Source organism: Theobroma cacao, chromosome 10, assembly GCF_053813885.1.
Source record: "Theobroma cacao isolate CCN51 chromosome 10, ASM5381388v1, whole genome shotgun sequence".
NCBI classification, from domain to species: domain Eukaryota; kingdom Viridiplantae; phylum Streptophyta; class Magnoliopsida; order Malvales; family Malvaceae; genus Theobroma; species Theobroma cacao.
Genome location: NC_142648.1, coordinates 26,080,307 through 26,087,925, shown reverse-complemented (window position 1 = coordinate 26,087,925; position 7,619 = coordinate 26,080,307). Strand labels below are relative to the sequence as shown.

Genomic DNA, 7,619 nt, shown 5'->3' with positions numbered 1-7,619 from the left:
TTTGTTGATCTATAAAATGTTTTACATCTAGCAAGAATTTTTGATTTTCCAAACAAGTATAACTTCTGAAAATGTTTTCTAGAAAATATTTTACAAAAGCTTGTTTGGTAACCAGAAAATAACTTGCTGGGGAAAAATATTTTCTATACAAACTATTTTACAGGAAAATTTAATATTTTCTGTTGTTTGGATAAACTATCGAAAACAATTTCTCTTATTTGGATCATCTTGTGAAAAAATTTTTCCAACATTAGTGGTGGAGTTATTTGGATATTAAAATGATAAGTAGGAGTTTATTACAAAACAATAGTGCCATTTGATTTTCACATTAAAATTAAGAATGGAAATGAAATGGGGAAAATCAATAATGATATTTTTGAAACATTTAACCACATATTGTAATGAAAATAATCTCTAATTTTTGAAAAGATTTCCATCTAATCATTTTTTATCATAACACTATTAAAATATCAATATTCATCAATTAGAGTAAAACATCCAAAACCTATATTTGTAAATGTATATTTATTAAATGACGATCATCGAAATATTTTTTATTATAATTATTAGTAAGATTTATTTAATTTATAAATAAAAATTATTAAATTGCATTGGATTTTTTAAAAAAAATTATTGTTTTAATTGTAGTAGTATTGAATAAATTAAATATTAATATTTTAAGTTAAAGAATTTTTAAATTTAAATATTAATATTTTTTAATTTTTTAATAATTTAAGTTAAATATTAATATTTATCAATTTCAAAAATATATTAATATTCATCAAACCTACATTGCTAAGTTTAATATAAGAGCATTTTTTCTGTACTCCTAAAATTGTCTTACACTTCTCAAAGGCCTAAGATATTTTATGTGGTCAATGGATGTTTTTCTTATTGACCTGCAAAATGTTTTACATCTAGGAAAAATTTTCCATCTTCCAAATAAGCATAACTTCCGAAAACTTTTTTCGGAAAATATTTTACTTAAATTCAAATTTTAAATCACTAGGTACCATTTTAAGGCCAATTAATTAAAAGATTTACATGTTTGGTTGCTTCCAAAATTTTTTTATCATTTAAGTTATGTAGAACTTCTTGTCACATATGGATTGCTATTCTACTTAGGCTTCTCGTTACAGAAGTTATTTTAAGTTTTGGAAGACTATGGTACTTTTGGAATCTCTATGGAGTTAAACACCTCTCAACTCTGTATTTCCTCTGGAAAATATTAAGATTTGCTGAAGTGTGTGGGTGTGTAAGTATTATTTGGAGGATATTGAGAAAGAATGGAAAATTTAAAATAGATTTTATCTTACTTTAATTTTTCAATAGTAAACTTGTTTCATTTCATGTACAATGATAAATAGCCGAACTACTTCAATTTTTTGTTTGTTTCTTATTTTTATTTTCTAATTTTTTCTTGTTTTTAAATGATTTTCCATCACATTATTGATGAACGATCTGCTTCAAAATTTGTGGTATAGTGGGAAATGAATGATTGGAAGATAATGTTATACCGTTTGAAGATGAAGGAGGGTGAAGACCTTAACAAGCATGAGGAATACTTCGACTAGATCATAAACATGTTGAAGAGTTTAGGTGACGGGATAGGGGAAGAAGAAAGAACACTGATCTTCCTTAAATCACTTCCCGACTCTTTTCATATGCGGTGAAAATTGTGATTCATGCTACAGAGGAGTTAACCCTAGCCAAAGCACGAAAAGAGTTGAAGAGGACCAAGGCAAGGAAGTAGGCAAAAAATTCATCAATTTACAAAAATATATTAATATTCATCAAACTTATACTGCTAAGTCTAATATAAGAGCCTTTTTTCTATTCTCCAAAAAATGTGTTACGCTTCTCAAATGCGTAAGACATTTTACGAGATTAATAGATGTTTTTCTTGTTGACCCGTAAAATGTTTTACCTTTTAAAAAAAACTTTTTGTATTCTAAACAAGCATAACTCCCTGAAAATGTTTTGTGGAAAATATTTTACTTAGATTCGGTCAAACCCTGCTTTGTAAAATAATTATAATATCATTCACATGCTCGATAGAATGTTTGTATATTTAGGAAGTTCGAGAAATCATTAAAAGACGATATTGCCCCTAATGGTATCATTAAGTCGATTAAGCCTCGAACTAGTTCAAATAGGAATTTTAAGGTGAAATTAAGAGTTTTACAGTTCAGGGATGACTCAAAATGGTAATTAGGAGTTCGAGGATCAATTCGGAGTCAAATTGAAATTTTCACTATATAGGGGTAAAATTGTAATTTTTCCATCTGCGGATAAAATTTGAGATTTTGAGAGAATTTAGATCACATTTGACAAATTGGGGAATGATATGAGTATAAGGGATAAAAAATATGTCTATGGGCAATTTTTCAGTTTTTGGGGCAAAAATGTAATTTTTGATTTTTACGGGGGCAAAAGTGTAAATATCAAAAATTACTTCACCAAGACTTTGGATAAGTTTGAGAATTTTATCTAAGTTATGGATATTTTAAGGAATAATGTGTGGTGGAGATTTAAAGCTTAAAAGATAAGAATTTAAAAAATGGACCAATAATGTAGTGACATGTGGCAAGTTTAGATTATTATATTATTTAACTATAAAAATCAGCCCACACCACCATTTTCTCTTCATTATGGCCGGCCATAGCAAGAAAACAAAGGGGAAAAGAAAAACAAAAACCTAGGGGGAGAAATTCAAAGAAAATTTGGTGAAAATTCAAGGAAACAAGTGACCAAAGGTAAAATTTCTTGATTTTGACTTGTGCTTTACCTTTCCCATGCATTTTCCATCATTTTCCATGGTTGAATCATGTGATTTGAGGATGAATTCAATTCTGGAAAAATGGGTTAGGAGAGCGAAACTTGTTAGATTAATTTGATTTTAAGTTATGTTAGTGTTTTAAGTTAGTTTAGCATATTTAGGAACAAAACAACAAGAAAAGAATTTATTTTCCTCCATTACCATTATTGGCTGAATTTTCTAGGAGAATATTGGCTGATGATCTTGATGTTTATTTGAGGAATTATGATGAATAATGATGAATTATGAGTCTAAAAAAATAATGGAAATTTTTGGAGCAAAAATATGAATTTTTACCCATTAGGGGTATTTTCGTAATTTGCTATCAGGACTGATAATTTGCACCACACCGAGGGACATTAAGTCAATTTGGGTGCAATTGAGGTATAGAAACTGAAAAAAATTAATTTGAGATTAAATTGGACGCGTTAGTAATTTAATCGGGTAATAGGCCGAATTAGGTCAGCACCACATTTAAGCGGTAGTCGGATAAGTTGCATGTCATATCATGCATATATACCGAGCCTGAATTGATTTTATAATGGTCAAGCATTGATGTGGTGAATTATGTATTGTACATTGTGGATAGGTGGTGAGCAAACTACACTGGTAAAAGTACCAAAATTGTGCTTGAAGATTGGGATTAGGAGTACATCGACTCTTAGAACTGTGAGTTGACAATTTATCGTCTTAAATATCTAGAGTTATTATACTTGTTTGATGCTTTTATTGAATGGTGAATTTAAATTATAAAATATTATGTTTTCCAATTAAAATGTTTTTTAATAAAAAATGAGATTTATACTGGTTTTGAAAACTAATATTGTTTTGAAAAAATTGAGTATATGGAGACTGTGTTGAAATTTATGATTTTATATGTTATTGAAATTGTGGCTTATGACACTATGGTAGCATGATGGCTAAATTTTTGAGGTTGGTATGAAATACATGAACAGTTTTGGATTGGTCTTGGTAGACTGGACTACATTTTATTCGCCATATTATGCTACTGGAATTTTTATGGGTCTGGTGGTATATTAAACGGTCACTGCAGTGGTGGGGGTTTCCGTGGACTGCCTATGAGAGGGGCACGGTAACTCAATTATATACTTACCTCCGGGGGGAGATGTTGGGTGAAGTATCTCCTGAGGTATGATTTGAGTGCACCTCACGTTCGGGCCACCACGTGAGAGTGAGACTCAGCCAACGCCAAGGAACGGCTGTGTGTCAGATGTGAAAACATGTTTATGGGTATGGGTCATTGAACAGCCTTGGCGGTCTCAGTGGGATACCTTGACGAAGGAACCCGCGAGAATGATATTGGCAGGGGCCAAGTTTAAAAAAATTCATAAGTCGGGGAAATTTTGATGAAAAGAAATTATTTGGTATAGATTGAAACGAATTTTGTGTTATGAACATTATTGAGATATAACGTTTTTATATTGTCTCCATCTACTCGGCTTTAGATGCTTTTGATGGTAATTGTTTACTCACTGGGATTATTTAATCTCACCCCTCTTCCTATCCATTTTTCAGGCTCAGGACAGTTTGTTGATAGTTGATTAAGACGAGAATTAATCTCGGAGTTGCATCATAGGAAGTAAGAGTTCGTAGCTCTACACCTTCTTGGTTAGTTGGGGGCCCACGTGTCACTGTAAACGAAATTTCATACTTTAGTTATCTTTATTACTATATGAATAAATTTATTTTACTCTTACGCTACAAAAGTTATTTTAGGAAGACTTTGAAAATATTGTGTTTTAAGAAAATAGAATATTTTATTTAATATTTTTATTATATTCAAATAGCTATAATTTTACTTTAAACGAATGTTTTAGACTTCAAAATTTAATTTAAATCATGAAATATGTGTTTCCACTTACATATTACATTTTTTCGGATTTCGAAATTTCAAAAAAAAAAATGACGAAAATGCCCCAGTGAGCTAGAAAATAATATTTTTATTGTTTTGAGTTGGAAACAACTTATGATTTCTTGAAATGCAAGATTTAATAACTGTCGCTCACCGGGGAGATGCGGAAGTTGATGCTAAGCCTTGCGGGGTTTCGATCGGCATTCGGGGTAATGAGTGCTTATCGGGACGTCGCGGCGGTTGTCACGGGCCCGATGGGAGTTCCGGGTCGTGACAGATTCAAATTCTAAATCACTTGGCACCATTTTAAGGCCAATTATTTAAAAGACTTAGGTCATGCTTGATCGCTTAAAATTTTTTTTTATCTTTTTTAGTTATGTAGAACTTTTGTCACATATGGATTCCTCTTCTACTTAGGCTTCTCGTTACAAAAGTGATTTTAAGTTTTGGAAGACTATGGTACTTTTGGAATCTCTACGGAGTTAAACACCTCTCAACTCTGTATTTTACTCTAGGTTTGCTAAAGTGTGTGGGTGTGTGAGTAAGTATTATTATTAGGGTATTGACAAAGAATGGAAAATCAAAAATAGATTTTATATTAATTTAATTTTTCAATAGTAAACTTGTTTCATTTCATGTACAGTGACAAAGAGTTGAACGACACTTTTTTTCCTGTTTGTTTCTTATTTTTATCTTCTAATTTTTTCTTGCTTTTTGAATGATTTTCCATCATATTATTGATGAAATATCTGCTTCAAAATTTTTGACGATAAGGCAGATAAGGCAGGTGAAACTGAAATCATACCGTTTGGAGATGACGGAGAGAGAACGCCTTACCACGCACGAGCAAAACTTCAACCAGATCATAGAAGATTTGAAGAAGTTGGGTGTCAAGATGGGGGAAGAACAGAAATCACTGATGTTCGTTGCATCACTTCCAAAGAAGTTAGCTCATGCGGTGAAATCTAAGATTCGCAATGAAAAGAAGTTAACCCTAGCCAGAGTACAAGACGCAGCAGGAGAAGTGAGAGAGTAATGTTAGGACTTGGTAGGGCAAGGAAGTCGGCAAAAGATTCTTGGAATGATCCTAAGTATCAAGACTCCGGTACCTCGTCGATCTGGAAGCACTGTGTCTCCAGCTGGCTGAATTAATTTTCAAGTGTTGTGCTCTTAACTTTCGAGTGTTATGCTTTTGAATTTCAAGTGTTATGTTTTTAATTGTCAAGTGTTGTGCTCTTAACTTTCGAGTGTTATGCTTTTGAATTTCAAGTGTTATGTTTTTAATTGTCAAGTGCTGTGCTCTTAACTTTCGAGTGTTATGCTTTTGAATTTCAAGTGTTATGTTTTTAGTTGTCAAGTGTTGTGCTATTAACTTTCAAGTGCTTTGTTTTAATTTTCAAGTGTTGAGCTATATGTATAGTTATATAGTTACGGGAAAATAGAATATTTCATTGATGTAAAACAAAAATACCAGATACCTGATCAAGTCTTTAGTCTAAAGGAACAGGCAGAAGACTGAGTCATGCATACCCTTCCTTGTCCAACAAACACAAAAACGCTATACACAGCCAACACCCATCCTGCGGCTAGCAGCAGAAGCCACTGGACTGGTCTCGACCATCCTTGTGCTCCTTACATTTAATTACACACAGTTCCCAGAAACACAGGTAACAAAAACAACTTAACAAGCAAAATGACAGTTCCCCTTAATTCCCACAGCCCAGTATCATTAAACATATTATACATCCGCCACTCAACTCTCCATATGGAGCATCTCTCTACAGCCTTCTATACCGATTGGTCACAGACTTCCCACCGCTTCATCAACCACCACTTCCCAAACATATGACATAATTTTCTTAATTAATTATTTATTTGATCTTGACGGATGGGCCAAGAAGACCAACACTAAGGGAAGGCATTTACCTTCTTCCTCTATATAAATGTCTTCGTACTTCAGCACCTTTGCCTCTCACTTTATTTATTATAAATCATATGTTTCACATCTTGCTTTCCTTTTTTCTTTCCAGTTTTTATTTAATTACAATGGTCCTCTCATTCTGGCCTTATAAATTTCTTTGCCTCCCAATCTGACCCAAACCCATCTTAGCTTTTTTCTCCCTCCCCACCCCAATAATTGGATTCTTTTATTCAAGAAGCAAACGGTAAGCTTTGTTTGCTATGTTTGAGTGCTTGTGATGCCTATTTTCCAGCCATTTCTTTGGTAGCTGACATTGATATTTGGGATGCCTGATTTGTTTGATGAGTACTACTTGTGATGCCAATTTAATTTCCAGCCATTTCTTTGCTAGCCCACATTGCTATTTTGTATGCCTGATTTGTTAATTGCTTCTGAACAAAATGCCTGAACTGTTTGTAGCACTGGTAAAGCTAGGAATGGTAAGTACTGTACTATTTGATCGATTTTGCTATGTTAATTTGGCACCGGTACAGTTGCTCATTTGCTATGTTAATGGTAAGGCGCGACCTTAGATCACTGCTGAGGTATGGGACCAGCTTATTGACAACATATGGTCCAAGCCGGAGTGGCAGTCACACTCACGCAAGGCGAAGCAGAACCGCCTAACAGAAAAAGGCTGTAGTGTTGCAAAACATACAGGTGATTCCTTGCCTTTTGCCCTACACTAGAAAAGGATGGTGCGTGCTTTTATTTTAATATATACTACATAAATTATTCAATTTAATGATACAATTCTTAACGTTGTAAATGATTGTGATATGTTTAATGATGTGTTTTTTATTTTTATTCTCTTTTTATGATTATAGGAAGACGAAAGCAACACTAACTAATGTTCTCCAAGCTCTTCGAATGCACTCACAAGTGACAAAAGGGTACTGGAATTTGTGGACAACAAGTCTAAGATTGTCAATGTAAGTAATACGTGTTTATATATATATATATATATT

At 32.7% G+C, this 7,619-nt stretch overlaps 1 long non-coding RNA gene across 1 annotated transcript; it reads left to right on the top strand.

The window, feature by feature from the left end:
• The first annotated feature begins 2,471 nt into the window (after positions 1-2,471).
• LOC148760514 (uncharacterized) lies at positions 2,472-5,982 on the top strand. Its single transcript, XR_016023182.1, has 4 exons — positions 2,472-2,756; positions 3,408-3,487; positions 4,355-4,447; positions 5,470-5,982. It is a non-coding gene; the product is annotated as an uncharacterized LOC148760514 (long non-coding RNA).
• Positions 5,983-7,619: the final 1,637 nt, after the last annotated feature.